This window comes from Peromyscus eremicus, chromosome 9 (assembly GCF_949786415.1).
Source record: "Peromyscus eremicus chromosome 9, PerEre_H2_v1, whole genome shotgun sequence".
Lineage (NCBI taxonomy): Eukaryota > Metazoa > Chordata > Mammalia > Rodentia > Cricetidae > Peromyscus > Peromyscus eremicus.
The window spans coordinates 59794759-59809833 of NC_081425.1; positions in this window are offsets into that span (position 1 = coordinate 59794759).

Below are 15075 nucleotides of genomic sequence, written 5' to 3' on the forward strand. Positions count from 1 at the left end.
TTCTTGATTGCTGTTTGACATGGCAGGACCCAGCTCACTGTGGATAGTACTATCCCTGGACAGACGGTCCAGGGATGTATAAGAAAAGGGGTTGAGCAAGCCACGAGGAGCAAGCCAAAAAGCAACATCCCTTCATGGCCTGTGCCTTGAATTTCTGCTCTGACTTCCTTTGATAATTGACTGTTACCTGGAAGTGTAAGAGGAAATAAACCCCTTTTCTCCACAGGTTGCTTTTGACCATGTTTTATTACAGCAACAGGAACCCTAACTAAGACTGGGTGAGAACATCTGACTAGCTCTTTCATTGCCTAATGAATTAAAAATAATGGATTTTACATTTTCCTCAGTTTTACCTGGTAAATTATCATCTACATTTTACAAATGAGCCAATTGGGCAGAGAAAACTAATGGGGCTGTCCAAAGTTATGGGGACCCCCCATATCCTATTTGAGCTCAAGGAATCTGGTTCTAGATAAATCTCTTTACCCATTCAACATTATTTATTAAACACTTGTCTCTGTTCTTGATTTTTCTAGGTTTCTCCTTTATTTGAATCCAGCATATTTAACAATTATTTACTAAACTACTGAGATGTAGCAGCTTTTAAATTAGTCTGAATGGCAAACCATATTAATGTTGCCTAATGTCAGTTTTAAAATAAGCCCTCATTCATATGTCTGGGATCCCAGAAAAATACCTTCATATAATTTATTGTATCCTTTCTTTGGTGTATTATGGTTGTCTGTCTGTACGGAGGACCAAGTGTATTTGCCACAGGTAGTTGGACAAGTCAGGTGCTCTAACAATCAAGCTCTTTGATGAGGAGCTTAGGACTGATGCTAAATCCAACAGCTGTTTCTTCCAGATCCTTGAGCCCATGCCAACTTTATTTGTAAAGCTGGACAGGTAAAATGGTGCTCTATGGAGGCTTTCATCAGCCAAATCCACTCCGTGCTTCAGAATGCCTGCTCTCAGTCTCACCACCCTACTCACGAGGAGCGCTGGATCTTCCTGATAGGATCTATCCAAGCAGTTATAATTCTCACGGCTGGATCCCTTCTCTGTTTGTTTCAGTTGCTGAGATGTTCTCATGCTTCCACTGTCTCTGTTTTAGATCATGAAAGTGTAGATGTAGTGTAGAAAGTAGTATGGCCTGATCGACCTGTGGCTGCCTCCAAGCAAGAGGTGTTGATCAGTGCTCTGCTCTTGGAGACGCGGCTTCTTGCTACCACACTCTGAGGTGTTTGTCTCCATTCCATGGGTGGCAACTTCAACTCCTAGTCAGGAAATTCTGCTGCAGGCCAGGGAGGAAGGAAGTGAGACTGCAGAAGTGCTGACCCCAGGCCTGCCCCACAAGAACAGGGATGGGTGGGGTGCTTAGTTTATTGTTTTATACTGTAGCCCCTCAAATCACAAGGCAGCTGGCCACTGACACCTTCTAAGGCTGGAGCTGGGGCTGGAAGGAATGTCTAGTAGCTCGATTTCCAGATTTCAGTTTCCAGCGGGTAATGCTGACTATAGGAGCAATGACTGTATTTATTTCTAATATAGCAAAAACCTAGGGCAGAATTTTTACCCTTGCTATGACCTCCTGCAAAAATGTGACATTGGAAATGAGAACAATATAATAGGCAAAGCTATTTTTTAAATTTAATTTATTTTTAGCATATGTGTATGTGTGTGTGTGTGTGTGTGTGTGTGTGTGTGTGTGTGTGTGTGTGTAGGCCAGGTTGACATCAGGCATCTTCGATTATTTACTGAGGTGGGGTTTCTCACTGAACCTGGAGGTCACTGATGTGGCTAGTACAGGGAACATCTCTGTTCCCTGAGGGCTGGGGCTACAGACAGGCCACCATGACTACCAAACTTTTATGTGGGTTCTGGGAATCTGAACTCCAATCCTCATGTTTACACAGCCAGCGCTTTAGCCCCGGAGCCCTCTTTCTATTCCTAGACACTATTATTTTTAGTTCTGACCTCTTTTAGTTTAAGCTGAAATTCCTCTAAGTTGGTGAAAAATTGAAATGTCCATGTCTGGTCTAACTCTTGCTTCCTAGTGTTGTTACCTGCCTCACCCCAGGTGAGTCTGGATCTCTTCCCAGGGATGCACTGTCATGGCTGGGTGGGTAGTGATGGTTTTTCAGAGGCATCAGGAAGAAGAATCTTAGGCCAAGCCACACTGTATATCACCCCTTGCAAAATGGCTGCAGAGAACCAGCTTGTGTCTTAGTGACACATGAGTATGGTGCTTCCAGAGTGCCTGACATATGCCACTCAGGGGTCATTCCTTCTCTGCCTGAAACTGGCTCAAAGAGCAGCCTGTGGTCCCCAGACTCTCCTCCATTTTGGTGCTAACTCTCTGTCTGTATTCGGGCTTCAGGCTGGTGTGTGACAGATCTAATGAGCAGTGGCTGACCTGGAGCCTCAGGACAGGTTCAAACATAGAACATAACTTCACTGGCAGTGCAGATGCATGCAAGGAGGTGGGTCACCCTACAGCAGATTAGAGAAATTTGTCCAAAATGTCCAGAGAGTTCATGTTGCTTTTCTAAGATTATTGCTGGTAAAAAAAAAAAAAAAGTGGGTAAAGGACAAGGCCCTAATTTCAAAGCAATGCCATTGATGCTTTCTATAATGACTGCCAGGCTGGGCCTCTGTTGAGTAAAATGCAGTAAAATGCACTTGAACACTGCTCTTCTCTTGAAGAGGCATACTCCTGTAAGGATATGTCTGTTAAGAGTATGGGACTACCATCAGGGAAATGCAAATCAAAACAATTCTGAAATACCATCTTACACCTGTCAGAATGGCTAAGATAAAAAACATTGATGACAGCTTATGTTGGAGAGGATGTGGAGCAAGGGGAACTCTCTTCCACTGTTGGTGGGAGTACAAACTTGTACAGCCATTTTGGAAATCAATATGGAGGTTTCTCAGAAAATTGAGACTCAATCTACCTCAAGACCCAATGATACCATTCTTGGGTATATACCCAAGGGATGCTCGATCACACCACAAGGACACTAGATCAACTATGTTCATAGCAGCATTATTCATAATAGCCAGAACCTGGAAGCAACCTAGATGCCCCTCAACCAAAGAATGGATAAAGAAAATGTGGTACAAATACACAATGGAGTATTACTCAGATGTAAAAAACAGTGACATCAAGAAATTTACAGGCAAATAGATGGAACTAGAAAATATCATCCTGAGTGAGGTAACCCAGACTCAGAAAGACAGACATAGTGTGTACTCACTCATAAGTGGATACTAGATGTAAAGCAAAAGATAATCAGACTACAACCCACAGCTCCAGAGAAGCTAGAAACAAGGAGGACCCTAAGAGAGATACATGGACCACCTTGGGAAGGGGAAACAGAGGAGATCCTGATGAGTAAACTGAGGATGGGGGGGGCAATAGAGGGGAGGGGATGGGGGATAAGGACATGAGGGAACGGGATGGTTGAGCTGGGGGAGGGACAGAGTGGGAAAGCAATGAAAGAGATGTCTTGAGACAGTATGGTATAAGGGAGAAACTTGGAGCTAGGGAAATTCCCAGGAACCATGAGGATGATCCCAGCTTAGACTACTAGCAGTAGTGGAGAGGTTGCCTGAACTGGCTTACCCCGGTAATAAGATTGGTGAATACTCTAACTGTCATCATAGAGATTTCATCCAGTAACCGTTGGAAGCAGATGCAGAGATCCACAACCAAGCACCAGGCCGAGCTCTGGGAGTCCAGTTGGAGAGAGGGAGGAGGGATTATATGAGCAAGGTGGAGGGGGGTCAAGATCATGATGGGGAAATCTACAAAGACAGCTAAATCAAGCTCAAAGGAACTCACAAACTTTAGACTGACAGCTGTGGAACCTGCATGGGGTTGGACTAGACCCTCTGCATATGGGAGACAGTTGTGTAGCTGGGTCTGTTTGAAGGGCCCCTGGCAGTATGATCAGGATCTATCCCTGGTGCATGAGCTGGCTTTCTCGATCCCATTACCTATGGTCGGGTGCCTTGCTCAGCCTTTATGCAGCAGGGAGGGTCTTGAACCTGCCTCAACCGAATGTACCAGGCTTAGCTGTCCCTCCATGGGAGAACTTACCCTGTTGGAGGAGGGGATGTGAGGTGGGTTGGGGGGGAAGGTGATGGGGGAGTGGGAGGAGGGATGAGAGGGGAGCATGTGGTTGGTATGTAAAATGAATAAAAAAATTATATAGCAAAAAAAAAAAAGAATATGGGACTACTTAATTTCCTGTAGATTCCCCTCACTCCTTCTCCTTGAAGGCAGCCTCAAGCTAAAGGCAAAGCAGTCACCAAGCACTCCAGGAGAAGCAACAACTGTTGAAGTCACAGCGGATAGCAGATGCAACTCCTGTAGCCTTAAGTTTCACTTAGGTGCCAGCTACATTTTTCCATTCATCTTTATGGGTCTCTAAGAAGCTGTAAAAAAGCCTCTGGTCTCCAGAGACTGATATTCTGAGGCAAGCAGCTAGAAAATCCTTCTTTAATATGTCCTGAAAGGAATTCACGATAACAGTGGAAATGCGTCTTCTAGCACAAGCTAAAGCAAATGACAAAGCAAACACTGAGGCTCTCAGGGCACCTCCCATGAGTATTTGACCAGCATCTCCCAGCTCAGAACACATTTGGACATTCTTGGAATCCAGGTGGCACAGAAATCCACCCACAATGGGTGTCTGGACTGAAGTTTTGCAAGAACACTTTATAGCTAGGGTTGGTATGCTCTTCAAAACAAGGAATGCTAGGGCTGGCTCCGTGAGTAAAGTACTTGCCACACGAGCATGAGGACCTGAGTTCAGATCTCCAGAGCTCACATAAAACCAAACACTAATGTAATGCCCGATTTCCTACAGTAAGATGGGAGACGGAGCCAGGAAAATTCCTGATGCTCTTGGGCCAGCTGGACTGGCACATGTAGAGAGAAACGAGCCAGCCAGCTAGCAAACAATGAACAACCAAAGACTCAGTTTCAACAAAGGTGGAATATGAGGACTGACATCGGAGACTGTCCTTTGATCTCTATAAATGTTTCATGGCATGCTCATGCCTTCATTTATATACATGAACGTGCACACACAGAGACCAAAGCTAAATAAGACTGAAAACAGCACATCTGGGATCTTTACTTTAGCAAGAGCAATCACAGCTGAATCCTGGATGGGCCATCTCTCCATGGACTCCCTTGGCATGGGAATAACCATCCTTGGAGGGTCTATGGAGATTAGTGATGGAGCTGATGTGGGACACCTACAAAGTATCTGTTTCAAGCATCTTGTCTTGAATTTAGTGACACCCTCTTTTTCTTCTTTTTTACCCTCTTCCTACTTCTTTGCGGCAGGCAATGTTGGCCACCAATCTATCAGCTTTACTTCCCTCTTTGTTTTGTTCAAAAGGCAACTGTGCATTCTTCCTCCTCTGAACAGCTATACCTGTGAAGACATGCTGGGCTTCTACCATATAGTGTAGTGAAGTCCCACCTGTCTATGCCTGACACAGTGACCTCCACCCTTCCTATGTGAAAGGGCATGCCTGCCGATTGGATCTGGAATGGGGTGGTTTGGGGATCAGCAATACTTCCGTTTAGGTCCAAGAATAGGTTCTGTTGCTTTGTCTGAAGTCGCTGTTAGGAAATGGAACTGAGGCCTAGGCTTTCAAATCCAATAGCTATTCAAGCTTCTATGTGCAGGCCTCCAGGATGGGCTTTGCCATTGATTCATATAGTAAAAGGAAGGTACGTGATCCTGGAAAGGCAGGTATGGTGATATTTTATTTGTACTAAAATGTTATTTGTATGTTAATAAATAAAGTTGCCCGGGGGTCAGAGCTATTAGCAAGCCATAGGAAAGCCAGGTGGTGGTGGCGCACACCTTTAATCCTAGCACTTGGTAGGCAGTGCTAGGTAAGTCTCTGTGTGTTCAGGGATACAGCCAGCATTGGATACACATGCCTTTAATCTCAATATCAACCATAGAAGACCTGGAGGTCTGTACAGACAGGCAGTGACGAGGAGGTCATGTGGTTGGGTTTACAACCAATGAGAAGGCAGAACAGAAAGTCTATATAAAGACTTTAACACAGGAAGTAGCTCTCTTTCGGAGAGGTAGGACTACCGCAGGAGGAAGGGTAAGGTTTTAGCTCTTAGCTCTGACCTCTTGGCTTTCTTCTTTGCATTGGTTCTGTGTTTCTTATTTAATAAGATGGTTGGTTACATCTATAGGCAGGTTAGAATTTTCTCAGTGTCATGATTTGTGCCTAGATGATTATTTTGGAGGGAATCTCCAGGGATGTTCTAGTTAGCATTAACCATCAACTTGACACAGCCTAGAATCATCCAGAAAGACTCTCAGTTGAGTGGTTATCTTCATCAGGCTGCTCTGTGGGCATGTTCTATGAGTGTCTTAGTTGTTAATTGATTTAGGAGGACTCACCCCACTGAGGGCAACACTGTTCCCTGGGCATATGGTTCTGTACTGCATAAGGAAGCTAGTTGATCATGAGCTTGAGTAAGTCAGAGAGTGGACCAGCAAGCAGAATTTCTCTCTGGTTCCTACCTTCAGGTCCTCCTCCAGCTCCCCTTAAGGATGGATTGTGACTTGGAAGTAAAAGCCAAATAAACCCTTTTCTCCCCTAAATTGCCTTGTTTGGAGTGTCTTACCATAGCTATGAAAAGCAAACTAGAACAGGCAGTAAAAGCAAGAGGCAAGGGGAATGGAAAAGGAAAAGAAAGAAAAGGAGCCCTAGGGTCTCCATCTCACTATGCCCGGAGAAACCAAGATGGGGAGGTGCTTGAGAATATTTGGATAGGCAGAGTAGGCCATTCAGCCAACAATTCCCAACCTCGGTTGAGATCTTCCATCCAGAGAAGGTACCACAGAACATAAAGAAGGTGGCAAGGTAGCATCCTCACCAACCTCCACCCTCAAAGAGTTCTTTCTCCATGGCTACAGGCTCCATATTCATGACATTGCCAAATGCCTCCTCCTCTTGCTCTGCCTTGGGTTTGATCTCTGAGGCAATCCTTCTGGGTAAGGACCAATGCTGACTCTACTTATCTGGGCTGATTTTATTTCATCCCAGCAGCCATACAGCTTTGGGGTAGTGTTCCTTTTCCAGCCCCCACATCCCATGTGTGTCTATGACTACAACTCATAGAGGCAAACTGTGCACATATTTGTACAGAGTAAACATTCAAGCTTGTTTTATGAGGGGATCCTTGGCTATAATTGGATTCCCACACAATAATGTGCTGCAAATGACTTGTAAATGCTCTTTTTCAGTAATCTGCAAATAGATGTTTGCTCTCAACAAGTGAGTCACCAGTAGAAAAAAGTGACCCTTCACATTTGGGAACGCTGATAAAGTCTGAGTTTGAATAAAAAAGGCCTGGACGAAGTATATTTTGTGAGCCCACTGTGTTAATCTGCTTGAAGCAGTGCTAGGTGGTGTGCAGAAAGTGCTGCCTACGAGTGGTACAGACAGAGGAACACATGAGGTCATGCCATCCACACAGCCCAGATTTGCTCAGAGTCTCCACCAGGGCTATGCACAGACGTCTGCAATCTTGAGGATCCAGACCACATACCTCTGCCAGCTGTCTTCAGGGTTTATCACAACCTTGTGCTTTGCAGGAAGAAATTTGCTACTAGTAGCTGACAGTTAACAGATTAACAGTCTAATGTGGCTTTTTTTCTCAGCTGTGCTGGAAAGAGCACACTAGCTCTAAGAGGCAAGGCTGGAGGTATGTTGTGGTCAGAAAATAATTGCCCAAAAATTTCATTGCAGAATCAGCATCTTATCAACATTTAAGAAGCTCTGAAAAGCCTTCCAGTAAAGACCCTACTTATATCAAACTAATCTGGTTAGGCATCAGACACTAGTGCACATATTTCTAAAAACTCACACTTGTCAGGATTCCTCAGGAGATGGGATGTACTAGGTGAGATCAACAAGGAAGACCTGAAAGAGGAAGCCAGAACACAGAGGGAATGTACTTGTCTTCATAAGCATAGTGCCACAGAGTTCTCTAGAGTAACTATAGCGGAATGTCTGTGTCTACTCATAAGTGTGACAGTTGCTAAGGGACATGTGATGGCAGCAGAAATGGTGCCTCTTCTGCAAATGTGTGCCAGTGTGGCTGGGCATTGTTTCCTGCCTACCTGTTCATTGTTAGTCCTGACTGCATCCTTCCTGGCTGTGTTCCTAGGGAATGGTAACAATTATTATTACTAACATTTATATATATATATATATACACACATATATATATATTATTATGGTTTCTCACTTAAGCTACATAGACTGAGTCCAGATCATAACTAAGACTTGACTGATCCAACCATAGGAGTTATTTAATACTTATAGACAGCCCATGAAACACATGGGTTATAGATAGCACTTGGGGGCTGAGAGACACCTCAGCTGGTAAAGGGCCTGGTATATAAGCATGGGGCTACTCAGCACTCACATAAAAAAGCTGAGCATGTATGTTCCTATCTATGACCCTAGCACTGGGATATGGGGGAGTGGTGACCAGCAGCCATCTAGGCAAATCAATTCTGCACTCAGTGAGAGACACTTCTCAAAATTAAGATGGAGTATGACTGAGGACGATACTTAATATCAACGTCTGGCCTCCACCTGCACTTGCACACCCACATGTACCTGCCCACATAAACATGTAACACACACACACACACACACACACACACACACACACACACACACACCAGAGCTTAGGGCAGATTCCAAGTCTTGATTCAATAGAATACAGGCTCTGAGGAGCAGAATTCTAGATACTGTGCCAGGCAGTATCTGTCAGATGGATGTAGGGCCCTGGGTGGGCATATACCACATCATTTACCATCTCTGAAAGGTCATGGGGACCTTTCCAGATCTACAACCCCATGAAAACGTTAGCTAGAATAAACATCTGTTCTTTATTTCACACCATGCTCGGGCTTCATGAGAAAATAACAATGAGTAAATGGTTTGATTGCCCATTGGGACTAACAAGAGCTGGAGATTTACACAGGAAATCATTAGGGAATGCAAAGGATGTAAATGTAAGTGCAGCAGTTCAGAATTTAATATATCTAACTTATTAAACACATAAATCAAAAGCAGCTCTTCCCTTTATCATAGATTTCTTTCTCTAAATTAGTGTCTTAAATTGGGTCCACCGACATGTTTTATTTTGCCCACACAGATTTTGTTTAAGTTTCCAAAATTGGTAAAATTGGGACTTTTTTTTCCCCTTAAAACTTAAGAGATGGGACTATGGGCAGAGGTAATGATGCACTTTCCTTATTTCTTGGTTTTGTTTTGTTACGCTCAGTGAGGAGGGTGATCTAGACAGCTTTTCTTGAATTTCTTAATTTTAAAAATGCTGTTGTTTTTGAAAGAAGCTCACTGGATCAACAGAAGAGAGCCCCCCCTTCCTTCCTACCTGACTGCAGTGGCGGCAGCAGTGGATGGCAGCTGGACACTGAGATGGAGAAGCAGACACGATCTTTCCGGGGATGATGGATGCAGCTGGTAAAAGGCAGGTCTACAGATGGAACATGGCCTTCTGCTGCCTGCCATGTCCCCAGTGTTCCATCATGTTGCCTCTAAAGAGAACAATTACCTGCTGTTGGTATATGCGTGCATGTATGCGTGTAATTTTTTGTTGTTTTGATTTGCTAAGACAGGATCTCACTAGGTGGTCCAGATGAGCCTCAATTTTGTGATCATCCTGCCTCAGCCCATGAAATGTTGAGATGATGGATGAGCACCACGTAGCTGGTGAGACTTGCTTTAATATACAGAGGAAGAAGATTCGACGGCTAAAAGAAGGTCTGCAGAAAGCCGAAGGTGGCATAGACACATCTCTCTCTTCATCCCAAATGTCCAGCATCTCACTGAACCTTTAAGACAGCTTCCATCAAACTTACAAATAATTCAAACAGTAAGAGGAAGCTACCATGATAAAAAGAAGATGAGGAGGAAGAGGAAAAAGGCCCTTAAAGAAGAGCTGGTTTAATTGGCAGTTGAACATGAAAGTCTGACCAAGTCTTGTTAGTCCTGTGGATGCAAACATTCATTCTTTCAGTAGCCAGCAAGGTAAAGCAGGCCTGGGTATCTGTAGGGTGCCACAGTGACCAAGGGCATCCTGGAGAATTATCTCATTCACAGAGTGAAGCCATCATTGCATTCCTGGGAATCACTGCAGAATAAGGGTACCACTGAGCATTGCTTAAGAGCCACAGTTCTAGAGAAGATAGAAAGTTAGATTTTTATGTGAAGTACATGCATGAAAAACAAGATTAGAAGCCACCAGTTCATAGTCTCTACATAAAATGCTCACTTGATCAGGCTCCTTACAAATCTTACTAATAGGGGATCTGTTTTTATGATATGGCAAAAAAAAAAAGAGGACAGAAACCCACTTTTAACAAAATGCACAGTAATTGTAGATAAGATAAGAAGATAAAATGTGAAGTTAAGCACTCTAAGGAATAAGATCAAGTCCTGCATAGTGGCCCATGAGCTGGTACTATGACTGTCCTGCATTTGAGGGGAAAGGCCTTTCCTGTTTCAGTAATTGAAGGTTTAGGTTTTAATGACTATTCATAAATAAAAGTAAGATCTTGAACCTATAGAGGCTCAAAAACTATGTATAAATCCAGGACTCTTAAATAGTTAAGCCTCACTAAGAGGATATATACATATATCTCCTATCCATTGACATAAGCATATGTCAAAGAAATGACTATTTTAGCCCAGATGTTGGTGGAGAAAACACTAATGTATAGGAACTGTTCTACTTTCCTTTCTGTTGCTGTGATAAAACACTGACCAAAAGCAACTTAGGGGAGGACAGTGTTCATTTGACTTGTATTTTCAAGTCATAGTTCATCACTGACCAAAGTTAGCTCAGGAACATGAAGCAGAAACCATAGAAAAATGTTGCTTGTTGGTTCACTCAGAGGCTTGTATTTAGCTAGCTTTCTTATAGAGCTGAGAACCATTTGCCTAGGGAATGGTACTACTCATAGTGGGATAGGCCCTCCTAATAAGACAATCATGACAATCCCTCATAGGTACAGCAACAGACCAATCTGATCAAGACAATTCATACATTCACCTTCTTCCCAGATGATTCTAGGCTGTGTCAAGTTGACAAAGCGAAATAGAACAGGAACCTTAGAGCTTAGACATTTTACAAGCCTAGCCAGGCAGTGATGGCATAAGACTCCCTGGCGATTTAACATAAAACCTATCTGAAGGGTTATACCCTTCATCAAGGACAATAGATCACCACCTCAGACAAAATGTATCTGTGTATAAATTCAGATTCCAAAGTTGAGTAAGACACTCAAGCACACAACGTCACAAGCCACCAAGAACAGAGGTCAAGCTGTGTTGACCCTCCAGGATACAAAGGTCATATAAGTGCCAGATAAAACAAGTATTGTTGACATGACAAATTAGTTCAAAGGGGAACTGAAAATACATGAGAATAAGACCCTTGTGTGGTGGACGCACATGATGGGCCTCACATAAATTCTCCACAGAATTCTAGAAATAAAAGGTATGGTCACTGAAATGAACTCCATTAACAGGTTCAAGTCAATGAAAGAAACTTCAGAAGAGAACTACCCTACGAGAAGATATATGGGATGGAATTATCCAGAATATACCTGAGAGAACACAGATGGGAATTATCCAAGTGGGTAACAGAGAGTAGTATTGTTGGATGTTAATTATCATAAGCTTTGGGAATGAACATAGGGAATGAACAGGATGTGAGCTAAGTTCCCGCAGTTGGTACAGATTTGACCCTTCCTTTTCCCCATCACTCTGAGGTTCACGACACTGGAGTAAAATGTAGCAACTCCATGGAGGTTAGGAAGCAAAAGATGGAATTTGTGTCTGTCAAAGAGACTTAAAATTGATGGTACACGCCTTTAATCTCAACACTAGAGATGCAAAAGCAGGTAGATATCTCTGGGTTCAAGATCAGCCTGGCCAACACAGTGAGTTCCAGACCAGCTAAGGCTACCTATCAAGACTGTCTGAAAAAAAAAAAAAAAAAGAAAAAGAAGAAAAAAAGGAGGAAATTTTTCCTAACACTGAAAATGCAAGCATATTCCTGAGATTTATTGTGTTAGAAGTGACAAAAATGAAATGGAGCAGAGACCATGAGGACTAGACCATTGGAACTAAGCTAAACTGAGCGATAGAAAATGCTAACATTAAGAATACTGTCACTGAGTTTTAGGATTCTCTCAGGATTGTTATCACACACATAAGAAGGAGAGGATAGAGGAAATGAGGTGGGAAACACACAACTGCGTTGGCTGAAATTCCTCTAAATTTGACCCCAAACAGCCACCCACACACCCATGAAGCTCAGCCCAACCCAAGCTGACACTTTGCACATCCAGGAGCAAGCGAGGCACTTGTGGCTGAAGTGCAGTCAAGCTGCTGAAAACCAGAAGAGAAGCAGCATCAAAAGCATCAACAGAAAAGACAATGACGTGGGAGAGAGGTGGCGGGAACAACAGCTGGCTTTCAAGGAAGAGAAAGGCCTTTCAGAAGAACACAAGTGGAGGGAAACTTGTTACCCGATGACAAAGAGTCCAAAAATTCTCACAGATGGTCAGGCTGCCCACAAACAGATGGGAGCCAGGGCAGGGCAAGAAAGGACCCGTACTAACAACTTGGTCAAAATTAGTGTTTGTAGTGTGAAACACTCTGGTAGGGGAGTGAAAACAAATTCTACAAGGACAAAGTATTTGATTTCTGTGACCGCTGCTACCACCATGGTCTGGGGCTGGCCATGGAGACAGTGAAGGGAATAACACTGGAGGCTCTCCTGTCTGGGTCTTCTCACTCCCAAGCCCCTGAGAGGAATCTGCAGGCTTCTCTGTGCTCTGCCTGGCTTCCATTGCCGGGCTTCTGCTTCCATTGCACACAGGCTGGGGAAAAGTTGGAGCTTACCAGCTGCCCAGTGACTCCTTGAATTCTAGTTTATTCTTTCTCTTAAACTACCTGGGAGACAGAGCTCTTCAGCACCTAGAGCAATTATGAGAAAGGTCCTCCTCCAATAGCTGGCCCATGTAAGAGACAGGTAAGGTTCAGGTAAGAAACCAGTCCTTCAATAGCTCACCTAGGTGAGAGACATGTTCTTTGATCCATGGTCTCTGTCTTATGAATTGCATTCTCTGAATTACACTTTAGACATGTTAAGGTTGAGGTAGCTCAGGGGGAAATATGTGTCTGAAGCCTTGATGTGAACCAAGGGCAAGAGACAAACATCTCAGTCTTCAATGAACATATTATTATTATTATTATTATTATTATTATTATTATTATTGCATAATACCAGATGAAAACCAACAGGGAGACTCTACAGAGTCTGGGGCCATCATAATCCAAGTGGTGGGTCAGGAAAAGAAGTCAAGAAAGACCAGATGTGCAAGGAAAAATTAGATTCCCATTTTCGCTCTTCGCTAATTGCATGCACCATGCTGTTGGCGTGTTTGGCTGGTGCACGTCAGTCCTTATCTCTGCATCACTTGTAGCAGGATTGTTAACGATGCTGATGATCAGGCTGTACTTCAAACTTAAGTACAGCAGTTATACAGCCAGCCTGCCTTTTAAAGCAGCTTTCACTGGTGTGATGTTTATCAACATGGCAACTTCACGGAATTTGGAATCACCTAGGAGACCCCTCTGGGCTGTCTGTGAGGATGTTTCCAGAGAAGTTTAACTGAGGGAGAAAGACTCACTGTGAATGTGAGCAGCACATCTACTGAGCCAGGATCCTGGCAGGAGCTGAGTACTGACACTCATCTCCTTGTGCTTCCTGACTGTGAATGCAATGTGACCAGCTGCTGCATGTGCTCTCTTTGCAAAGCATTCCCACTATGATTGACAGCAACCTCTTCAAACCATGAATTAGAATAACTCCTCCCTCCCTCCCTCCCTTCCTTCCTTCCTTCCTTCCTTCCTTCCTTCCTTCCTTCCTTCCTTCCTTCCTTCTACAAGTTGCTTTTGCTAGGTTGTTTTGTCTCAATGACAAGAGAAGTAATTGATACCCATGAGTTTTGATTCAAAGGTTGAAGAACCACTGCTCTAGGCCCAGGGAGGATGTAGTTGAACGTATTATTTCAATAAAGAAAGAGTGCCTAGCACAGAGATGGGGAAGTGAGTGGTAACAATGGAGAGAGACACAAAGAGAGAGGTTCCTAGAGTTTGGGAAATGACATTTGGAAGAAGAGGAGGAAGAGGAAGAAGGAGACCCTTTGGTCTCATCATTCCAGATCCCAAGTGGCTACACTTCGAGCAGCTGATCTCTCGTGTCTTCAGCTTCTTAGGAACCATGGAGCTGTTGGCTGACTGGGGATGGTGAGCTGAGGGTAGACAGCAGCCCCTCCAGCTCTACCAAACACAGTGGGGGCAGGGAAGCAGGGTGTAGACTAAGCAATTCTGGCTGACATTTTCTTTAATACATGGCCAACGAAAGTCCCTTGCTGCTCTTGTATGACTCAGTCAACATAGGTAAATTGGCGAATTTTATACCAAATCCAGTGGTCATGCTTTATGCAGCTCTGTTCTAGCCAAACAACACCTTTTTGGGTTGGACATGAAAGTTGCTGAGATGCTGCGTGTGGTGGTTTGAATAAGAATGGCCCTCATAAGCTCATATGTTTGATTGTTTGGTCATCAGGGTGCCACTACTTGAGAGGGATTGGGAGGTGTGGCCTTGCTCGAGGAAATGTGTCACCGTGGGTGGGCTTTGAGATTTCAAGGGCCCTGGCTGGGCAGTGGTGGTGCACACCTTTAATCCCAGCACTCAGGAGGCAGAGGCAGGCAGATCTCTACGAGCTCGAGGCCAGCCTGGGCTACCAAGTGAGTTCCAGGAAAGGTGCAAAGCTACACAGAAAAACCCTGTCTCAAAACACCAAAAAAAAAAAAAAAAAAAAAAAAAAAAAAAAAAAAAGAAAAAAAGAAAAAAAAGATTTCAAGGGCCCAAGCCAGGCCCAGTGGCTTTCTCTCTCTTCC